At 44.9% G+C, this 24,120-nt stretch overlaps 1 long non-coding RNA gene across 1 annotated transcript; it reads right to left on the reverse strand.

Moving 5' to 3' along the window:
- Positions 1 to 710: 710 nt before the first annotated feature.
- On the reverse strand, positions 711 to 13,615 carry LOC131483133 (uncharacterized). The gene is made up of 3 exons (XR_009247545.1): positions 13,481 to 13,615; positions 6,357 to 6,559; positions 711 to 925 (listed from the first exon to the last, which is right to left on the reverse strand). It is a non-coding gene; the product is annotated as an uncharacterized LOC131483133 (long non-coding RNA).
- Positions 13,616 to 24,120: the final 10,505 nt, after the last annotated feature.

Genomic DNA, 24,120 nt, shown 5'->3' on the forward strand with positions numbered 1-24,120 from the left:
GTATAAAATGCTGTAATCATCAGGAAGTTTCAGTACATAATCTGCACATAATCTGGATATGATCCTCCAAGTGCACAATTACTATTATTTTGTTTATTTGGACTAATTCTTAAGCATCTATGTCTTTTCATTAGAAGAGAAACAATAAGATAAGGTTGATTAACATATGCTTTTCATTTGAGAAATTTGGCAAAATTCATCGAGACATGAATTTTTTAAAGAGTTTATTTATTTGAGTGGGAGAGAGAGAGAGACAGAGAAAGATGAACTTTCATCCATCTTCTGGCTTATTTCTTCAAATATCCACAACCATTGTGGTTGGACCAGGCTGACTCTGGGAGCTGAAAACTCAATCCAGGTCTCCCATGTTGGTAAAAGAGACCCAGATATTTGAACCATCACCCGATGTCCCCTAGGGTACAAACTAGCAGGAAGCTGGAAACTGCGGTGGTTCCAGGACTTGAGCCCAGGCTGTCTGGCACAAGATGTGGACATCCCAATCCATGTCTTAATTGGTAAACCCAATGCTTCCTCAAGGTGTACATTTCTTGTCTTTTGAAGAAAGGTGATTTCTGGCTTTGACTGGCTGAATTTATTCTCAGTGGAAAACTTGGAGATTTCATGTGATAGCAAAATGGATTGTTCATTGAAAAAGGAGTGAGAGTAAGGTGTGAGTGGTGGAATCAGATAAATAGGATAGGCTATATGGATCCTGAAACAAGGTTTGTGAAATCTTCATTCATTCAAGGCCAAATGTGTATTTACTGAAAACAACACATGGAGAAGATGGGGAGCTAGAACTCATTTTGTTAAGCTAAGGCTTGGGAAGCATTATAATTGGAGATCCACCTGGTGTGTTCAAAGCAGATTACACAGAGCCTGTTAAACAGCAACTCATTTGTCTGCTCTGGAGATTAGTCCATACCTAGGAACACAGCGTGGTTGGCTTACTAGTAACCAATCAAACCACAGTTTTGTTCTCACTCACAAGCTAATTCAGGCTCTCTCTCTGTCTCTCTCTTTCTCTCTCCTTCCCGCTTTCTCTCCCCACCCACCTCTCTTAAACACACATGTACACACACACACAGTTTTAATGAATATTTGGTAGGTAGAATAATGATAGCAATGGTACCACTGGATAATGGTGCCTTTATTCAATAATTCACCATTGTTTGAATCTATGGACACAGAAGACTACCAATTGTGATATATTTTAACCTTAGGAAAAAGTAGGATATAAAATTGTGTCTCCATTAGGCACATATATCTATCTACTTAATACATACATATATAGATATATGTGCAGGTATGTATGTATAATGTATTTGTACCTATAGGCAAAACTAAACCGAATAAATCAAAAAGTTTCACTTTTGGTATTGAGTTTGGTAACATTGCAGAGTACAAGGTGTTTCTAGAACATGGACAGATTATTGAAAGAATAATTTCATGGAGATAAAATTGCTTTTTCAGGGCCCAACATGGTAGGCTAACAGCTAAAGTCCTCACCTTGCACACACCGGGATCCCATATGGGCATGATTCATGTCCTGGTCACCCTGCTTCCCATCCAGCTCCCTGCTTGCAGCCTGGGAAAGCAGTCGAGGACGGCCCAAAACCATGGGACCCTGCACCCGTGTGGGAGACCCAGAAGAAGCTCCTGGCTCCTGGCTTCTGGCTTCGGATCAGCTCAGTTCCGGCTATTGCAGCCACTTGGGAAGTGAATTAGTGGACAATCTTCCTCTCTGCCTCTCCTCCTCTCTGTATATCTGACTTTCCAATAAAACCAAATAAATCTTTTTTAAAAAATTGCTTTTTCATGCTGTCCACTCTGACTTTAGAATCAAAATGTAATAGTCTCCTATGGTTCTGGCTTTTGATTCCAGTGTGGGAAGTTTGGAGTTCCTTGATAACATTCTTCATACTTCAGTAGTATAAGGAATGGGGTGTATACACAAGTAAGGCTGATTTATGTAAAGCAAAAAGATTCCATCAAATATTGACCAAGTTTGTGATATGATGGTAAGTAGAAAAATTGGGCCACAATGTGATCAATAAATAGAAAATCTCAGTTATAATGATGAAAAATAATATAGTATGTGATTTTTCCCCAATGGTAGCATCATGAGTATGTGCAATTTTCTTCCTAGTTTTGGAAGGATTATTACTAACTATGCATACTTTAGAAGTATAAATACTCTAGTTTGGAAAAGTTCTACAGTGGGAACATTTTTCTTTTCTATGAAGAAAAAAACTTTCCAATACAAAATTATAGATATTTGAAAATTCTGACTTTTTGAGCCTTTGGGACCATAATGCAGTCTTATGCTACTGCCTAAGAAAGATATGGGTCCTGGTTTCAAAACCTGTGATGCCTTTAGACATGTCCCTCTCCAAAGGAAGCATTCTTTTCCCTTGTCTCCTGAGGACTTTCCCATCAATGTTTCATTCACTTTGAAATGGAAGAAAATTGTTATAAAACTTTCTTCTTTATTTTTTAAAAAAAGATTTATTTATTTTTATTGGAAAGGTGGTTATATAGAGAGGAGGAGAGGCAGAGAGGAAGATCTTCTGTTTGATGGTTCACTCCCCAAGTGGCTGCAATAGCCGGAACTGAGCTGATCCGAAGCCAGGAGCCAGGAGCCAGGAGCTCTTCCAGGTCTCCCACGCGGGTGCAGGGTCCCAAGGCTTTGGGCCATCCTCGACTGCTTTCCCAGGCCACAGCAGGGAGCTGGATGGGAAGTGGGGCCGCCGGGATTTGAATCAGCGCCCGTATGGGATCCCGGTGTGTGCAAGGTGAGGACTTTAACCACTACGCTATCGTGCCGGGCCCTCTTCTTTGCTTTTAACTTGAGATATTCTGCTGTTTTCTAAGCATCTACTTCCCTAAGTCAGTCTGATGTTAATACTTACTTGATTCCCAGTTCTTACTTCCAGTCACTTCTATGAACATCAAGGCGAATCCATTTTAAGCTTTTTTTTTCCACTTAGTTTTTAACCATTTCTTTAAATTATGTATCTTTAATTTGTCTTTCAGATAGTACATTTGAAATCTGTTCTTTTCTCTTTCCAACCACAGAGCATTTTCTTGGATTCAGTGAAATTGTTGTAATTTTATACCGTCTCTGATAACTGTCTTACTAGAAGAGCAAGCAGTTAGACATCAGCCACAGCTGAAAGCTGCCATGAAGCCTTGTCTCCATGAGTTAAATAACCAAACTGCAGCACACTTCAAGGGCCTCTTCCAGCCCTGGAAATGACTGAATGGTATTGCTGCGGAGTTGACAGCTGCTCAATGACTGACATAGATCGAAAGAAGGAGCGAATTGGCACTAGTGGCCAATTTGATCACAAGATAAACATGGTGTGTGGTGAGGGGCTGGAACCCAAGAATGATTCTGGAGGTTTAAAATCACCCACATCATTACTGTACACGCCACTTGTCTCACCGACTGTTTAAACAATTGGTAACTCCTTTTGGGGGCTTTTTATCCAGTCTGACAGTCTACCAGAATCTTCTCCCTTTTTTCCATCACCTTTTTTTTTTTTTTTTTTTTTTTGCTTAGGGATTTCTCCCTTCTTTGCTGTGACAAAACAAAACTTGGTTCTCTCCTAAGGGTACCAAGTGTTCCGCTGCCAAAAATTTGTCATAAACGTAAATTCTCAGGTTCTACTTTGTATCTGTGGAGTTGGGAAGTTGTGGTTAGGGTTCAGCCATCTTTTTTTCCTGATACACAGTATGGTTTGACTATTGACCTACAGGAAATGGAAGCAGCTCAGAAATATTTGGGAGAGTGGGAGGCAGCTGTTTGGTCTACTGGCTAAGATGCCTCTTTGGGCTCTCAAATTCTATATTCAGTTACCTGGGTTTCAGTCTTGGCCCTATTTGCAATTCCAGCTTCCTGTTAATGTGTACCTGGGAGACAGCAGGTTGATAGCTCATGCAGTTGAGTTCCTGCCACCCACCTGGGAGACATGGATTGAGCTCTAGGCTCCTGGACTTAGCCTGGCTTAGGTCTGGCTGTTGTGTGTGTTTGGGAAACAAACCAGTAGACAGAATTTTTTGTTCTCTTTCTATCCCCTTGCTTCCCCTTTTCTGTGTCTTTCAAATAAATAAAATAAACAAACATTTAAAAATGCCTGGTGAGGCTGACGTGATGGCTCAGTTAGCTCATCCTCTGCCTTACAGTGTTGGCATCACATAAGGGCAGCAGTTTGTGTCCTGGCTGCTCCACTTCACATTCCAGCTCCCTATTGTGGCCTGAGAAAGTAATGGAGGATGGCCCAAGGTCTTGGGACCCTGCACCTGTATGGGAGACCCTGAGGGGTTAGCTCCAGCCACTGTGACCGTTTGGGGAGTGAACCAGCAGATGGAAGATCTTTATCTAGGTCTCCCATTCTCTCTGTAAATTAGCCTTTCCAATACAATAAAATCTGTTTTTAAATGCCTAGGATTATACACTAATTCACAGAGTACAAAATTGTAGCCTCATTCCTTGATAGGGTACCACTCTGTGATGCTGTTCAGGTCCCTAAGCTCCTCATAGGGTCAAACTGGAACTGAACCAACCTCAGGTCTCAACCAAACTTCTCTCCTGTACTATGTTGCTCCTTCATTCTCTTAAGGGTTTAATTATGTTCCCCAAAAGACATGTTGAAGTGTTTTTCTCCTTTGCCTGTGTGTGATCTTGTATGGAAATAAGGTTCTTATCAATTGATCATTAAAATGAAGTCATCCTGGTGTAAGATATGATCGGTGTCCTTACAAGGTAAAGATGCAGGGGTCTCAGAAAGGGTGCCATGTGAAGATGGAGGCGGAGACTGGAGTGACATGTCCACAGTTCATGGACATCCAGGGTTACTGGAGATCACCAGCAGCAAGGAGGGACTAATCCCAGGACACCTCCATCTTAGATTTGCTGCCTCCTGTGCTGTGTGAGTCAGTGTGGTTTTCCTTTTTTTTTTTTTTCTTCTTGAGGTACTTTGTTGCAGCAACTCCGGGATAAAACAGATGGATATTCAGCTGCTCAGGTTCCCTTCCTGCTCCTCTGGCCCAACAATCAATTGCCTCAGACTCTGTTACTAGGGAACCCAATAGAGGACAGTGAGACTTTCCCTTCCTACTTACTGGAATTTCTTCTCTGATAGACACGTTGTGACTTTGAGTTTCAGCCACTTTGCTCTCAAAGCCTGTTGCCAATTTAGCAAACTTGCAAGATCAGCTGACTGCAATGATGCAAATGCTTAGTCCTCTGCCGACCATGTAAAAAATCAAAATGGAGTTCCTGGCTCTTGGCTTCTGTCTGGCCCTGCTCTGGCTGTAGATATCATTTAGGGAGTGAACCAATGAATAGAAGCTCTCTCTCTATCATTCTACCTTTCAAATAAGACAAACAGATCTTTCTTTAAAAAAAATCTGACATTCTATGGCAGCACACATCAAAATGCATGACAGCTGGTTCAAAGTTGTTTTCAAGTGGTGCTAGTGTTACACAGGTGAATACCTGGTTTCCTTCATAACCTCACCAGCTTCAGGTGGGTCCTACACACTGCTTTGGGCACTTTCTCTCAGCTCTTCGACCTGCTCAGTCTCACTCCCTACTCTTTTCGCATCTCCAGCTTCTTCCTCACGTTTGCTACCTGTGCCTGCTGGCTGTACAGCGCTGTGCTTGAGATTCAAAGACCGATGAGACCATTCTCACACCCCACGACAGGAAGACTGGACCACAAACAGGTAATTATAGTCCAAGTTGACAAGGGCAATGGCAGATATCTGTACAGTGGGCATTATTAGAATGTAGAATGGGGAAACCAACCCCGTGGTATTGGTGGGAGAGAATTAGGCAAACTTCCCAAAGGGCAGTGATTTCTGAGTTGTTTTTGTAGGTAAATGACATTGAGCCAGGTTGTATAGATTATCAAGCTGAGAGAATTTTGGGTTCACAGGGTTGTACTGACCCCTACACCACTCCACATCTTATGGTAGAGTTGGCATGGCTCTTGGCATTCACTGATTTCCATTTGGTGGATGGGTCTACAACTTCAGGTGAGTGACTTCTGACTTTCTGCTGCATTTGGAAATCCAATCTCATAGCACAGTGTGTGTGCTTGAGAACCCTGCCTCATCTCATGGGTCACTTCTCTGCCTGGATTCTGTCTGATGTCAGATACGAGGTGACAGTCCCTCATTCTCTGTCCATACATACACTGCTCATTTGCAACCCTGGAGTTGCTTATGGACTCTACCAAACGCCTCAATTCTGGGTTTTTTACCCATCTGGAGGTGTGGAGCATTTCATGCTCTAAGAGGTGAAATTCAGATCAACTGCATATAGAAGCCAATGGGTAAATTCTTACCTTTCTGTCATGATGAGATGCAGCTGATAGTCCTTAAGGGCTAAGTCCTATAGCCTGAGCACTCAATAGGCATCAGCAGTGGTCGGTTCCAACTGCATCCTTGTGTTGGCTTTCCTGATTTTCCTGTCTTGCTCTCCTTTTTCTTTTGCTCCTGCTCCCTGGGATTGCACATCTGAGTCAAATAGCATCACATAACTAAATATCTGGGACCCATGGAAGGTATTAAGGAGAAATGCAAAGAGTGTTGATGAGTTTTGGTGAGGCCATTTTTTTGGATTTACTCCAATGTAAACCTTCAAGTGATTTTCTATCATAGCTCATGTTTTGTTCTTCTAACTGGTGCTTTCCTCAGATGAAGCATTCAGTAAGATATAACTAAGGAAAATAAACATCTGACCAGAATTACTATAATGTTCTTATAATGAAAGGACAGCTTTTAAAAATAGTGTGCATTAAAATCTAAGTTTCCTAAAACAGCTTTTCCAAGATAACAAAACAAAGTAGTGACTGAAGCTACCCTGACAGGACTGAACTCTTTTCGGTTCAATGTTGAATAATTCTATACACTTTAAGGCTGAATTTTCTTCACTTAGCTTAATTGTCATTTAGATGAATGGAAAATAGCATGTTACTAATTCCAATTTATTTTGCTTTGATATAGTTGAAATACATGCAGTGGAGAACAAAAGGTTATATGATCTGAGAACTTTTCTTTTTTTGTTATTCATATTTTGCTATAATTGCTAACATTTAGCAAATTAACCAACCAAATTACAAAGAAAATACACAGTTGACATTTTTCTCATAAAAGGAAAATATGAAACAGTATAATTACAGGGCATAAGAATTATAAATTTGTATGGTCAATTTTTGCCTTTTTTGTGAAGAAATATATGATGTCAACCTTTACAAATAGGTTTGGTTCTCTTATGCAAAATTATTAAATCTGATTGCCCAGCTTTGAATTATTCTCTTTTACAACAAATCAGATTGTATTATTCTCAACGGGTAGGTTTTTCTAAAATCATCAAGGAATCTGGTAGTTTTTAAGTGCTGTGACATCTTTCTGTTAAAAATGGTCTGTAAGGTTGGCTGAGGGGGATAGTGGTGCATAGATTGGCTGTTAATGAAACAAAATAAATTCAGAATTGTTTGTGGGAGGAACAGAATTTGTGAAGCTTGTTACTGTAAGACACAAATGCTTAGGACCTTCTTTCCTTTACAGAGGGAACTATTTCAGGAGTTATGTGTCATCTGGCTTCAATTCTGTATCTAAAACCATGGTTGAGTCAGGCCTTAACCAGAGACAAAATAGGTAACTCTCTCTGAGGTGAAGGGTGTACAAATGTGTGTATGAACTTCAGTGTTTTCTTTAGGCATTTTTAAGAAATTAAGAGGGAGATGGTGTGGTGGGGGAAGGGAGAGAACTCCCACCTGCAGACTCAATCTGCAAATCGCTCACTTTGGCCACGGTTCTGAAACTATTGCAGGCTGTCTATAAAAATGCCCCATAGTAACTTCCTGAGAGCCAAGCCCAACCTAAGTGCAGTCCTACCTTATGGATGGGAGGGACTTGCCTACTGGAGTCTTGCCTTAGAATGAAGCTGGGATTGGCAGCTGCAGCCAGGCCTCGAACTCAGGCACTCAGATCTGGAATGTGAGCACCCTGTCCAGAGTCTTACCTGTCTTCTCACAGGCAGAAGAGAAGCAATTTTACCACTCCCTGGGTGTTTGAGTGGCATTAAAAGGATGCGAGTCTAAAAAGTAGTAGGAAAATGGGGTAGGAAAATGTTAGTGGTCTCCACTCTACATATTTATTCATTCAGTGCCTTGCCTTTCTTTAAAATGGGGATAATGATACTGGCCACTTTACAAGGTTGATGAAAAGAATATCTAATTACTGCTGGCAAAACACTTTGAAAATATTGAGTGCTGTCTCCAAAAATGCTAAATAATAACTTCCTGATGCTGTTGAAAGAATTAATTAGGGGATATTTGCTTGGAACCTTGATCTTCTAATGAAAAGTGATTCTCCTGTTGCTATTTTTGTTTTAACTATTATTTTGTGCTATAAATTTACTGGTTAACGAGAATCATGTTTGACTAGTTTTTACACAGAATGTTAATTTTTCTTCACAATATGTGATCCTTATGAGCTTGTAAAGTATTTCACCCAATGACATCTAACAAAGTTGACGTCTGCGTATTTCATGCTGTCCACCTCAACTTCCTGGATGTTCTTGCTTAAGCCGTTTCTTTCATGGTCAGCTTAAGATATTACCCTTAGTGATGGATTAAGGATTTTCTAGCTTCTTGTATTTCTTCCACTGTTTTTTTTTTTGTTGTTACCAGTTACAAGAACTTGGATTAAGAAATGGTTAAAAAATTAGTCTCTGCTTTAAAAAAACTAGTGAGATTATGACTTCTAAAAGAAAATTGTCATTGTCATTTTCCATACTTTGTGCATGTGCAGGCTCCTCTCCCAGGTTATTTTCTTTGTAGCAAAGGGGACTGCCTGTGGAGCATTCTTATCCCAAAGGGGCTTTGGTGGAATTTTATTTTCATTTCTTTATAATAGACATAATTGCTGTAAATCATTTTGTCCTTTCCAGAATACTCTAAGTAGAAATTGGGTCAGCTGAAATAGAGTTGATTCTAGGAGCTAAAGAATTCATTTATTTAAGGATGTTAGGTGGCTCACAGAATGTATGGGCAGCTGCAGATAGAACCATGCCTGAATAACGCCCATGTCATGGTGCAGTGTGTCTCCTGTAGGCACCGATGTGGCAGCCTGCACTGCATATATACCTGACACTGGTACAGCGCAGAGACTGCCAGCACAGCTGTGGTCACTACTGCCGCTGAAAATCAGGTGCTGCTGCCATCAGCACGAACAGCCACCTTCACATCACTGCAGGTAGGCTCTCCTCCTTTAACGTATGGAGGGGATGCATCTGTTGAAGGAAGCCAGCTGAAGCTCCTGTGCCCAGCGCAGGGAGGCTGAGAAACCTGGAGTCCAACATTTTCTGCTGTCTAATGGGAAATGGGCTGTGTGTCAGAAGCAGGGAGGGATGTTGGTCAAGAATTGCAGAACGTAGGGGCTGGATGGCCAAAAAGAATGATGAATGTCTCTCCAGGCAATGAAAGAATGCCCCCCAAAATGTGCAGTTGATCCCTCGTACTTCCTCCTGGAATGAATATATAGATGTTTGCAGTGTTTAAGATTTATCTTCTGTACCGTTTAAACTTGGAAAAGTTAAATTTCACTTGGAAAACAATTCCATTACCAGTCTTAATGCTCTTTAATAAATGCCCTTATGGATTTTTTTTTCCTCCTATACATTTTCTACGAAACATTTCCTTTGAATATAGTAGATCTTCCTGGGGGCAGACATGTGGCACAGCAGCTAAGATGCTGCTCGGAACATCCATATTCCATAGTGGTGCAGGGTCCCAAGGCTTTGGGCCATCCTCTACTGCTTTCCCAGGCCACCAGCAGGGAGCTGACATGGGAAGTGGAACAGCTGGGGCATGAATCAGAGCCCTTATGGGATCCTGGTACATGCAAAGCAAGGATTTTGTCAGTAGGCTGTCGTGCCGGGGTGACTCAGAAGTCAGCCTCTCTGGGTTTGAATCCTGCTTTGTGTCTATTGGTCCTTGATGATCAACAGAAACATTAAATCTTTGTAAGCCTCAGTTCTTCTTCTGTGAAATGGGAGTATTTAATAGCACCTCTCTTTAGGGAACAGTGTAAGGACTGGTCAGTGTAAAATATAGGCTAGTATTGGCAGGTCTCTGCTCTCAAAACAGCACCTTGGACACTGCATCCTCCAGTGATGCCCATGTGCTCACACAATAGGGAAGCAGAAGGGGAGAACTGACGTTGGAGAGACATTTCAGTGGTGGTCTTTTTTACCACACATGAGTTTGGGGATTGAATGGCAGGTTCAGTCAATTGAATGACCCAGCCTTACTTTCCTGTAACTCTTCCTTCTCCTTTCTGTTTCATTTCCACTGTGTCCCACCCCATCTTTGCATGAAGAGGAGTGGTAGAATTAAACTGCTGAAACAGCAAATATTTTGGAGGTGACTCAGTAAACTGAAGCATTTAAAGAGTGAGAGAAAAAAGATAAGCTTGTGCCTGGGCTGTATTAAGTACTCAATAAATATTATCTGTTATTAGAGTGAATTGGGAAGCCTTGATGAACAAGGTTTTTTGCCTTCTAGAAACATTTATTTTAGAAATAGAAATTGATATTCTAGATTGGGTTGTCCACCTTTTCTCTGCTTTCCCACCATGCATGCTTGAAAGTCAGTCTTATCACACCTCTTATGGTATGTTATTGGATGCATGTTTTCCACCTTCTCCTTCTAGAACTGTTGTTTGCCTCCCATTGCATTGTCTTAATAGCACTGGTCTCAAAAAGGACTACAGTGTAAGGGAATACATGTTTTAGTGTCATGACATAATCTAGACTGATAATCTCTGCTTGGGCTATGGACTCAAACTCCAATTCAGTTTTGTTCAACTCAAAATAGTTATTGAGCACCTATTTTCTAGGCTCTGTCCTAGGTACTTAGAACATAGCACAGACCTAAAATAGAGGGGGAACATTTCTCTGTAATGTGTTGTGGCCATTATCCCCTTTTTATGGGAGCAAAGAAATGAATTAAAACATTGTAACAATCCTCCAGGATGCTCTTTCTGCTTTTCATTGGCACTCACTCTGCACAGCTCAATTGATTAAGTGCCCAGTTAAAGAACTTGGGGTACTTGACAGAATAAATTGGGACTATTACAGGCCATTGAGTGTGGCCTCAGTTTGTAAACTCTTGGCTTGCAGATCAATAACTCATAAGAACAGAACAGCTCTGAAAAAGTTACAACCTGTAATCCATGAGAATACTGTGGCTCAGGAGGCCATAATGGGCATGTAGGAGGTGTGTTGGGTTATTGTGACCAGAAAGCTTAGCAAGATTCTTGAAGTACAGCTATGCTGGACCTTCTGGGCTCCTACAACCCACCATGATCAAATGGGGGCCAGGTACTTGTAATGAGTGTGTATAAAAGATCTTCAGAAAATGTATTGTGAATAAAAAAAAAACCACATATGGGCTTCAAAGCTGTTTTGCACTAAAGTAAACCAATATTTTAATTCTATTTTTATATGAACTTTTTGAAGTACTGTTGTAGAATTGGGGTTTTGAAAGATGTGAAATGGATTGCTGGTTTGGTGATACATTTTACTGTTGGAGCAGATATATGCTGGTTTGATATAAAATACAAAGTTCTTTTTCTTTTACAACAATATGCAACTATTATCACAGGATCCAGCTATTGACCCAATTAATATTGATTACCTATATGATAGAATATATATCCTCTTTGTCTCTTGAGATACCTACTCACAAAGAGGTGTGTATGTGTATATATGTGTGTGTATATATATATATATATCAGTAAATCCATATGTGTAGGGACACAGATGTACACAATTGGTCACTATTTAGCACAGTAAACCTACAGAACTTACTTCCATATAGTGCCTAACTTTTTTTTTAAGATATATTTTATTTTATTACAAAGTCAGATATACAGAGAGGAGGAGAGACAGAGAGGAAGATCTTCTGTCCGATGATTCACTCCCCAAGTGAGCCGCAACGGGCCGATGCGCGCCGATCCAAAACCAGGAACCTGGAACCTCTTCTGGGTCTCCCACGTGGGTGCAGGGTCCCAATGCATTGGACCGTCCTCTACTGCTTTCCCAGGCCACAAGCAGGGAGCTGGATGGGAAGTGGAGCTGCCGGGATTAGAACTGGCGCCCATATGGGATCCTGGGGCGTTCAAGGCGAGGACTTTAGCCACTAGGCCACACCGCCGGGCCCTAGTGCCTAACATCTAAGAGCTGCTAATATGATAGTCACTCTGCCTTCAGTAACTGCTGGCATTATTATCCCAAAGTTACTGTTAAATTACTTGTTTGGGTTTTGGCTCCCCAGGCAGTCCCTGAGCTTTTCAGGCCCAGACAGTAGAGCAGGCTCTGCTCCTGCATTCATCACACCTTAGTGGCAATCAGCAGGAACTCCTAAGCAGCTTCAAAGGGCCGCAGCGCTTCAGCTGGAGCAGGTGACATTTCTCTGAATGCCACTGCCTGTTCCGCAGTTGCAATGTATTTATTGTCACAGAGCTCTCATCTGCGGGTTCACATCCCCAATTCACCCAACAGCCAGGGCTGGGCCACGTTAAAACCAGGTGCCAAGGACTCCATCGGATCTCTCCCAAGGGTGGCAGGAACCCAAGGACTTAGGGCATAACCTGCTGCTTCCCAGGGTGCCCTGGAAGGGAGAAGTGGGATGCAGACTTCCAAGGCTGATTAGCCCCTTTGCCCAACACCTGAATCTTTGAATGTGGACTGTGCTAGTGCTTCCTGGACTTCGGTGGGTCTGCAGATCACCTGGGAATCTTGTTACAGTATAGTTTCTGAATCATTAGGTCCAGGCCAGGGCTTGAGAGTCTATGCTTGTGGAATTCCCACGTAATGCCCAGCCGAGTGTCTGCGGAGCCCTGGATGGGAGCAATATGCAGCACCACCCAAGATCAGATCCTTACAGAGGTGTGTGAAAGAGTCCTGCAGCTTGCTGACCCCTGGATGCCCCGCAGCCCCACCCCAGGCCTTTCTGGCCTCTGGGTTGTTTGTAGCACTAGTTAGGACACGCCCCGTCCCTTCTCCCTGTGCACGCTGTAGGCCCAGTAGTTAGAGCCTGGTTGTAGGCTCCAGCCTCTAGGCAAGATGGACAGTTTCCGAGTGGTAGCTGGAGGACCGGACAGACCGGTTCTACCTGTCCTGCTCCGGGGGCTGGATCCAGTGGCAGGCAATCAGTCGCAGGTGGTAAGTGCCCTTCTCTCCTGCCTCCCACTCGTTTGGTTTTTCCACCTGACACTCCAGAAGCCACACAAACCAAGTCCTCAGCAAAGCAGCTGGTAGGGTACCGTCTCCGGCGATGAGTGTGAAACCATTCAACCCAAAACACAAACAGCAGCCACTGACATGTTTGAAGAAACGCTACAGTTGGATGGCGGCACAACCAAAACAGAGGGAGCGCAAGGCAAGGAGGGAACGCACTTGGCCCAGTTGGGTTGGAGCAGCGGCTCGTGTTACACTCCCTCTGCCAGTTAGCGTTGTGGGCGTTTGTTGCTGTGTTAATTACAGCTCTTCCTGAGTCGGAGGCGAGAACAGCCCTGGTGGAACCGTTTCAAGCACAACGTTCCACCAGGAAGAAAACAACTGCCTTCCTCCTCCCCAGCTGGGCAGGGATCCCACCGCGCATCGGCGGCCGCCAGCACCAGGTTGTGCTTGCTCGGGCAGGTGCGTGCGCCCAGAGCGCAGCGACGCACCTGCCGGGCTGGTGCCCAGTGCGCAGCCCGCAGCCGGGAAAGCGGTCTAGCCCCGCCAGCCGCCGAGGGCGGAGTCATGCTCAGCTGACCTGGAGCCTGGCCACTCGCTGACCTGCAGGGTCACCTCACGGCTCCTGGGAACTCCCAGGGTGGTGGCGCAGCAACGTGGGAGAGACTGTCTATGGATGGGATGGTTGAGTGGCGTGAGTGATTCAGAAGGAATTGGGAACAAATGGGACAAAGTGTATCCAACAGGGTGGGGAGTATGTAGTCTTGCAGACACAGTGCCCTGGCCCCAAATTCCATCTCTGCTCCTTATCAGCTGTGTGGCCTTGAGAAGTTGTTCTGCTTTTCTGAACTCTGGTAGCCTCACACTTACCCTGCGAAGTCCTGAAGAAGCAGGACACATTAACTGTCCCAGTGGAGGAGTGGTTTTCAAATGCTATTTCACAGGTAGGAAAGCTGACTCTCAATGTTAAGGAAGATGCATGAAGTCACACCCTGATGAGCTGGTAGCGGCAGGATTGGTAACAAGATGGTCTGGATCCCAAGGTTACCCTCTGTGTACAACCCTGATTGCTTCAGGTGCATGTAAAGTCTCTGGAGAAGAGCAGGCTGGGGACCTGTGAGCAGCCTGGTGCTGGCTGTCCCTGGCACCACTCCTGACTGCAGCTTCTTGTAGCTCATGCACACCTGGGAGGCGGCTCCAGTACTTTGGTCCCTGCCACTCCCATGGAACCTGGGCTAAGCTCCCTTCTCTTGGCTTTGACTTCCGCTGGTGGGCTGTTGGAAGCCTTTGGGAAGTGAAATGATAGATGGGAACATTCACTGTCACTGTCATTGTGTCTGTCTGCCTCTCAAATTCAAAAACAACTATTTAAAAGAGAGGGAAATAGGGTGGCAGCTATATTATTTCCATTTCTCTAGGTGCATAAACATCAAACTGCTCATTAGGATGAAATGGACTTGCTGCCCACTTGGGCCAGGAAATTCCTGCAAGGCAACTGGACAGGAAAGGTGAATGAGGATCCCAGCTCCAACCCCGTGACCACCTTGCTAGGAGTGTCCATAGCCTCAGCATGGCCGGATATCCCAGAGACTCAAATAACTGATCCCATAGGGTCAGCATGCCCAGTGAGAAGGGACATGAGCCTGTGACTATAAAAGCACACAACTGATATGTCCACATCATGGTGTAGGCCTCTGAAGGGTAAAATTCTTAGAATCGACTCAAAAATTGCCATTTCCAAGCTGTGCTATGTACTCCAAACTTTTATGCACACCAAGAACTGGTCTTGGGGAGGAAGCTAGTGTACAGCAAACATTTTAGGAAAAAAAAAATCCTCGAGTAATGCTACTATACAAAGATGCCTTGCATGTTTTGGGTGATAATCATCTTTCTGGGATAATTCTGTCCTTATTTTCAGAGTTTTGTTCGGAATAGTGTAGGGACTGTGCAGGAAACCATGAGCTTAGGCAGTAGGTGAGGCTGGGAGTGGCATACCTGGCCTGTGAAGAATTATGAAGGAGGTGTGGGAGGCAGATATTGTTTGTTTGTTTGAGAGCAATCTGCTTATTTTTCCTCAAAACAACTCTCTTCATCAGGATAATTTAGGGCTGACTGGATGTCTGTGCACCCTGACTTGGCTTCCTAGTCACCGTTGTAAAGGATGATCACAAATGCAGAAGCCTAAAATAACCAAATGCCTCATCCTCCATTTCTTTAGATCAGAAACTTGACACCAATCTGTCACCAGGGTGAAAAGCAGTGTATCAACCACGGGAGTATGCCTTCTCTGGAAGCCCCAGAGTGAATCCGTTTCCTTGCCAGAGGCTGCCCACTCCGTGGCTGGGATCCCTTCCTGCATCCTGAGCATCCCTCTTGAATCTCTCCCCAATGCCCCCCTTCTTGCTATTAATAATTCTTGAGGTGACGTTGTGCTCACCCACAGAATGATATCCCTGCTCTAAAGGCTTCCTATTAGCAACCTTCATTCCATTTACAACTGTCATTCTCCGTTGTCACGTAGGGTAACACAGATGGGCTCTGACGAAGAGGGTGTGGACTCTGTAGGGGCCATATATTCTGTCTGTAATACATGCCAGTTGCTTTGGCAGCAGGAACAGCCCTTTGTGCATAGTACTTACTCCATAGAAGACATTGCCTTTTTGTGAAAGGTACCATTGGCAGGAACTTCTTGGTCATATAGAAATGTGTTAGGGATTAAGCACTGTGTCTGACTAGTTACACTATTTTGGGCCAATTCTGTAACTTCAAATTACCAATCTCTTCAGCTGTAAAAGGAGGATAATAATATACCTTCCTTAATAGAGTGCTGTTTGAGTTAAATAAGATAATGCCAGAAAAACACTTAGCACAGTGCCTAAAAGGTTTTTGGTTATTATTATCAATATGTGTTATAGGAATTGCTTACGGTTCACCCTTACAGAATGTGGAGGGTAAGACACACTCAAGCTTTGCCTGAGTGTGGAAGAGGACTTCTCTAGCAATAGAGCGTGAAACATACAGCTTCATGCCTATGTACTAAGTGGGTAAGTGCTGTTGAGAGAAGTGGAATATAATATTTCCAACAAGGGAAGGGTCAGGAAAGGAGGAAACAGTACTAATGCTGGAACTGGACTTAGGTAAAGGAGAAGGTGTTGGGCACATGAGTGTGTACTCGCCATGTAACAAGGTGGCAGGTCATTGGCTGACAACAGGTGCATGTACTTGGCGTGTTTGTTCACCCACTCCTTCCCGCCAGGATGTTTAAGGGAAGCATGGACTGTCAGGCTTGAAGGGGCTAGGCTGTGGGAAGTCTGATATGCTAGATTTAAAAATATATATATTTTTATTACAAAGTCAGATATACAGAAAGGAGGAGAGACAGAGAGGAAGATCTTTCATCCACTGATTCACTCCCTGATTGGCTGCAATGGCCGGACCTCTGAAGCCAAGAGTCAGGATCTGGGTCTCCCACGTGGGTGCAGGGTCCCAAGGCCTTGGGCTGTCCTTGACTGCTTTCCCAGGCCACGAGCAGGGAGCTGGGTGGGAAGCAGGGCCACTGGGATTAGAACCAGCACCCATATGGGATCCCGGCGCGTTCAAGGTGACGACTTTAGCCGTTAGGCTACTGTGCCAGGTCCTAGCTTTTTTTTTTAAGATGTATTTATTTGTCTTGCTAAGTCAGATATATAGAGAGGAGAGACAGAAAGGATGATCTTCTATCTGATGATTCACTCCCCAAGTGATTGCAATGGCTGGGATGATTCACTCCCCAAGTGATTGCAATGGCTGGAGCTGCCCCAATCTGAAGCCAGGAGCCAGGAGCTCTTCAGGTCTCCTATGTGGGTGCAGGGTCCCAAGGCCTTGGGCTGTTCTTGACTGCTTTCCCAGGCCACAAGCAAGGATCTAGATGGAAAGAGGGGCTGCCAGGATTAGAACTGGCACTCATATGAGACCCCGGCACATTCAAGGCTAGGACTTTAGCCACAAGGCTACTGTGCCGGGCTCAGCTAGGTTCTATAATTAAGCATTTTCCCAGTGATGGGACTGTTTCTGTTGCTTAAGCCACCCAGTCGGTGCCTCCTTCAGGGACCACAGCCTTTGGGACACCTCTCCATCTGGGTGCAGGGCATCCCACACTGGTCAGTGCCTCCATCCTAGCAGCTCTGTTCCTCAGCCCCTTGGGGCGGGATGAGGAAGGGAGGTGATTTGTAGTTACCAGAATTTTCCCTGAGAACTGGACAAAGAGATGAGCCACCTCTGCTGACAGTGCTGCATGTCTCAGGAGACAGTCCGGAGAGAGGGCGCTGGTGTCTGAGCGGGGCTCGTGGAGCAGTGAGCTGGTCAAAGACACCCTTGAGAGGGCCAGGCTCGCAGCTGTCGGAGGACTGCTCTGCCACCTGTTCAGAAGGCTGTCCCTGCAATGGAATCTTGCATATGCTTTTCTCTGAGTGCATGCTCAGGACAGAGGGAAAACAAGCTCTCTTCATTACCAAGAGAGAAAAATGAGACTATTGCATTTACAAACCAGAATGTTCTTTTGCCTCAAAGAGTGATTCTAACTCCCAGTTGGGTCCTGTTGTCTTAAAAATTATTTCATGGGAAAGGCAGAGAGGGAGAGAGGAAAGAGACAGACACAGATAGGCGGAGAGAGATCTACTTGTTCATTCAAATACTGTAATGGCCTGGACTGAGCTAGCACAAAGCCCAGATCTCTAGGTTGAGGGTTAGGGACCCATGTATTTGAGCCATCACTTGCTACTTGCCAGGGTGCACATCAGCAGGAAGTTAGAATCGGGAATGAAGTCAGAACAAGGCACTCCAACATGGGATTTAGTCATTCCAAGCAATGTCATAGCTGCTGTGCCACAGATGTCCCCTCTCCCACCACAATCTACCATGCTGTTTTCTAAGACAAAGTGCCCTGAGGGTTGAAGATCTAGGCAGTACTTAAACAGTGCTCAGAGGAAACAGGCAGAGTGAAGGAATCACACACCACGTGGGAAGAGCTTATCAGTGGAGGGGTGGAATAGCTGCTGCCTGGAATTCCTCTTAGCCCTGCTGGACAGGTCCCAAGTCCTGACCTGCAGACTCGTGGGTCAGTGAAATAGTGCCCTTGGCCACTTGTATGTGCATTAGAGCTGGACTTTATGATGAATGGTGGCATTTACAATGAGGGAGACACTGGTGAGCCATTCTCCCTCTCCCCAGAAGACAGGATGAGAGAGCCTGCCAGAAGGTGGAGAACTATGGTTAGAACCTGCTCCTTAGGGCCATTTCAAGAGTTAAGTTCTCTAGCTCCCTCCTCTGGGCTTCTATGGTACTACCATGAAGTTTTCACGAGCCATTTGACAGTCGAGGAAGGATTATTTATTTGGCTACATGCTCCCTGCTATCAATAGAGATAGAATGGGAACCCCCAAGGAACTCAGGTCTCATTTATCTGTTTCTCTGCATCAGCATCTAAAGGCGCTGGTTGAGCATTCAGTGGATGGGTGAATGAATGATTCGCTGTCTCTGTCCCTTGAAAACTTTTATATCCTGTGTTGTGTTGTGTGTGTGTGTGTGTGTGTGTGAGAGAGAGAGAGAGAGAGATAGAGCGAGAGCGAGAGCGAGCGAGAGAGAGAGAGAGAGAGAGAGAGAAAGAGAAAGAAAGGGGAAGGGAGGGAGGAAGGGGTGCTGGGGGAGAGGCCGTGGGTAAGACTCCTGGAAATGACTGATGCTAGGTTTTGTCATCCCAGACAGCTAAGAACTATGTGAATAGAGTAGATGAATGTCTAGCATATGTTGATGATTTGGACATGATGATTGACTAACAAAGGGCTGAGAAACACAGGGACTTGCCAGAAGGAGAGGCGTGTCTTTCTCTCTAGAGATTTTTAAGGAAGGAGACTGTTACACCTGTGAGATGGGTGTGGGCAGCCTGCTGACAATGGGAACCATGTGTGCATACTTGAGGGGGCAGTGTGGCTGCCACTTCCTGATGCCAATGGCTTGCCAACCGCTGCGTGCATGTCGACTCATTTGAGAGGAATTTTGCTTTCCCCCATGCTATGGATGGGAAAACTGAGACATTTATTCACAGATTTGCTAGCCATGTTTATGAAGGTCATGCTGTGTGCTAGACATTGTCCTAGGCTCCCAGCACACACCAGTGATAAGACACTTGCACTCTGTGCACTCGTGGAGATTAGACTCTAGCAGGAAAGAAACAAAAGATACAAGGGTGATGACTTCACAGGGCACTGTTAAGGGTTATCGTAGGAAGTGGGCCCCTTTAAAAATTATTTATTTCTGCTTGAAGATTTACAGAGAAAGAAGGAAAGACATATCTTCCATCTGCTGGTTCATTCCACAAATGGCCATAATGGCCAGAGTTGTGTTGGTCTGAAGCCAAGATCCAGGAGCTTCTTTCTGATCTCCCATAGAGGTGCAGGAACCCAAGGGCTTAGATCATCCTCTGCTGCTTTTCCAGGCCAAAGCAGGGAGTTGGATGGGAAGTGGAGCAGCCAGGACATGAACTAGTACCCGTATGGGATGCCAGTGCCTCAGACAGAGGTTTAGCCTGCTATGCAATGGAGCCAGCTCCACAAGTGACCTGCTTCCTATTAGGAGCTCATGAGACAGTAAAACATGAGGAGCAAACCATCCAAGACAATGGCCTTGGTTCTTAGGGCTGCACGGCAGCCACAGCACAGTAGGGCTTGTAAGGATTCCATAATAATAAGCACAGGTTGCTAGACGAACATGCAGAAGGTGGCGTCACTGCTGTGGTGTAGTAAGCTAATCCTCTGCCTGTGGTGCTGGTATCCGTATGGGTACCAGTTCTGGTTCCAACTGCCTCACTTCTGATTTAGCTCCCTGCCTGTGGACTGAGAATGCATCAGAAGAGGGCTCAAGTCCTTGGGCTCTTGCACCCATGTGGAAGACCTAGAAGAAGCTCCTCAGGAGTGAGAACTAAGAAGACCCCTAGAAGTTAACTGTGGCTACAATATGGGTCTTGAGTGAGAAATGAGGCCACGGAGGTAAGCAGGGGCCTGACCCTATAGGTGATAGGAGGAGGTGTAGCCCTGATCTCAAGCAAACCAGGAACGATGAAGGTCAGGGGTGTCTGACGAAGCAGGAGCAGGTTAAGTGACTTGTAACCAGAAAGTGTCACCCCTAGGATTTGATCTAAGATTCAGTTGAACTCTAAAACTCATCCCATGGCTCCTGTCCCAGGTGGAGCCAGAGAGGAAAAGGCAGTCCCTTCTCACCTTGAGGCTTCCCATTTTCTTCCGTAGCAGCCCCAGAAGATGATGTACCCAGATTGGAGATGCAGATGCCCAAGAGTAGTTTGATGGTGCTGCACCTGCTCCCTGGCCACTGCCCCCAGTGGGTTCCCCAGGGGGAAAGTTCTGCTGTCTTCAGGCTGATGCCAAGAAGCAGCCTGGGGTGGAAGGTGCTGGATGTGTCTGTCTGAGCGCCGTGTACTGCTGTCCTGCCACCACTTTGAGAGCTGTTTTCGCATGGTGGGAAGAGGAGGCTTGACTTCTCTGCCACGCGAGGCCTTGCTGGGTGGCTCTGAGGGGCAGATGCTCGAGCTTTGTGTTGCCTTGTTTTCCCATTTACCTCCACACAGGAGGGTTGCCCGTGTGCCAGTGAGGAATGAAAGCTGTATGCCGCAGTCCCATATTTTTTAGACCCCCCCTTCAAATGGTGAAGTGCTTTCACAGTAAACATTTCTCGTGATTGCTCAAGGAAGTTTGGAGAAGTCAGTTTGTCCTCTCCATCTTTCTGTGTTCAGTCTGCTCTTCTTGTGTTGCCAAGGTGCAGTCAGACTGCCTGAGTGCAGGCTGTGAATCTGATGTTTTCAAGCTGGTGGCACTGAGTGGATTCTTGTACATGTCTGTGCCTTTATTTCCCTTTCTACAAAAAGAAGTGGTGAGCGTGACAATGGTAATTTCTATCTTACAGTATGATTGCAATGATGGGATGACCAAAGAGGAAACATACTTAGGATGAGAGCCAGCACATGGGTAGGTGCCTCATGGGTGTCAAGCTACTCTTGTTATTTAGGGTGTAGCAGAAGAATTTAAGATCCCAGCCATCAGCTCCACATAGGCTTTTGGAAAGCCTATGGAGAGAGGACTTGTTGCACCTGTCAGTCTGACCCTGACTCCACCTGTAGTCCTTCACAGGGCAGGAAGAGAATTCAGAGATGAGACAGGTGCTGCTGAGGGTCAAAGGAAGGAAAGTTTTGGTGGACAGTCAGAAGCCCGTGCATAGCACAAAGTAGCATGTCTGTGTTATATGTGTCTCATTAATCACCTCCAACTACTCCCTGGTCAGTGTTACAGCAAACAGTGTGGAAGAGATTGCGGAACCAGCACAGGGAGTGTGGGTGGGCATTTGGTGTGGTCCGCATGTGGGGTGTCTGAGTTCAAATCCCAGCTCCACTCCAGATTCTAGCTTCTAAGGCACACCCTCAGAGAGAGCAGGTGATGAATGAATCAACTACTTGGGTCTCTGCCATCCATGTGGGCATCTTGGACTGAGTTCCAGGATTCTGGTCACAGCCTGGCAGTCCAGGGCATTTGAGAAGTGAATCAGCAGATGGAAGAACTTTCTCTCTCTTTCTTCCTCTCTTTCTTCCTCTCTCTCTCTTCCTCTTTGCTTTTCAAACAATAAATAAAAAATATTTATAGAAAGGAATTAAAACATACATTTAAGGAAATCAATGTAACTAATGCATATAACATGAGAATTTGGCGGGGGAGATGGGATTTTAAAAGTTGCAGAGAAAGAGGCAAAGAGAGGGATTTCCATCTACTGGATTATTCCCCAGATGGCTACAACAGCCAGCACTAGGTCAGGCCAAAGCCAGAAGCCAGGAGCTTCATTCGAGTCTCCCACATGGGTGGCAGGAGCGGAAACTTTTGGACCATCTTCTGTTTTTTCAGTTCTTCACCAGGGAGCTGGCTTGGAAGTAGAGCAGCCAGGACAGAGTTTGGTGTCCATGTGGGCTGCCAGCATCACAGCAGGCAGTTTTACTTGCTGTGTCGTAATGCTGACCCCCTTCAGCTTTTTCTAAGTTGCAGGGAATGTGCCATTGGTGAGTATTCTATTGTAATGTGGCTGGCTTTCTGCGAAGGCAGGATGAATACCTGTTGCTCAGAAGTGTTTTAATGGACAGCTTATTCTGCAGCTCTGGATAAGTAGTGACTTTTACTTCCTTCTGAAACAACTTTATCCAGAAGGTTCAAGGTGGAGGCTGCTTTGTGATTCTTCTAGAAAGAGGCTGTGGCAAGCGAGGTCTCAGCAGACTACACTGCCTGCGAATGTGCAGGTGACTACTGAGACAGCGTGGGGGACAAGAGCGGGCATATGGTCTTCATTGGCACAGTAGAACAAAGTAATTAAAAATGTCTTAAAATGCAGAAACCCCCCAAACTGTAAAATATATCGTGGTGGATGTCAAATTAGCATTTTCTGCCTCTTTTTAACAATGCCATAATCTCATTAATCTACAGAAGGAACTAAACACATGGACTCCAACCAGTTGGCTGGACATATGTTGCACATTGGACTGGCCATTTGGCTGGATTAGATTAAAGTGGGGAAATGCATGTGTGTGTGTGTGTGTGTGTGTGTGTGTGTGTGTGTGTATAAAATGTATTTGGGCACTCAACACAAATCCGGGCCTGCCTATTACTTTTTGCACTTTTTTTAAAGTGGTAGATGTGTAAGTGCCAAAAATGCAATATCAACTTGAGGTGTTTTTTTTTTTTTAAAGAAAAAGTGTAAATAAACTGTGCAGAGGAAAGGGACAAAGGATTGGAGCTGGAGAGCTGGGGGACAGGATGTTAGCTGCCCTCAGATCATTAGCCACATTCATGTTGGACCATCAGTGTATGGCATGCAGCTCACTTTTGGGTAAGGTGGCTCAAAGCTGATTCCTTTGAATGGTATCCTCTACTATTCAGAGTTTTGGCACTGTGCTTTGTCTTAAATTTCATTGCTAATGGCTATTACAATTTAAGAGTCTTACAAATTTTCTGGAAAACAAAGTGGATCTATATTGCTCACCTACATGGATCGATCGTCTCACATTTTCAGAGTCTGCAGGACATGCCCAGAGCATTATTCAAAAACATTTCAAGAATTACAGCTTGAACGTGACCCTGTAAGGTGTTTGCAGTCAGGGCAGGAGCATAACTAGTTTTCATGCTGTGTCGGTGTGGCTCCTTTGGATGATTTTCCAGTGTGGTTGAGGTCAGAGGTGCTCATGGAAAAGGCTGCATTTGACAAGATGAGGGCAGGGTGGTGACAGGCAGAGAAAGGAGGTGAGTAGGAATGGTAGATGAGAGAGTACTGGAAGCTAGGCGAAGCAGAGTATTGGCCATGAGTTAGGGCACCATTTGGTGGGCAGGATTGAATGGCAGGTTAGGACTGAAGGGAAGTCGAGGCTGTTGAAGGCCTCTGAGGAGAGGAATGACAAAAATGAGGGTTTCTTAGGAGACAACATACTCAGGAGAGTATGTGACACATGAACTGGGTTCATGAAAACATCAGTGACAAGGCACTCTTGGGGCTGGCTTTGTGGAGTAGCAGTTAAAGCCGTGCCTGCAATACTGGCATCCCATATGGGCACTGGTTCATGTCCCAGCTGCTTCACTTCTGATCCAACTCCTTACTGATGTGCCCAGGACAGCAGGTTGGGCCCCTGTACCCACGTGGCAGATACAAGTAAAACTTTTGGGTTCCAGGCTTTGGTCTGGTCCAGTTCTGGCCATGACAGCCATCTGGGGAGTAAACCAGCAGATAGGATCTTTCTGTCTCCTGCTCTCTAATTCTTTAAATACATAAATCTTTTTTTTTTT

The sequence above is a fragment of the Ochotona princeps genome, chromosome 23 (genome assembly GCF_030435755.1).
Source record: "Ochotona princeps isolate mOchPri1 chromosome 23, mOchPri1.hap1, whole genome shotgun sequence".
Lineage (NCBI taxonomy): Eukaryota > Metazoa > Chordata > Mammalia > Lagomorpha > Ochotonidae > Ochotona > Ochotona princeps.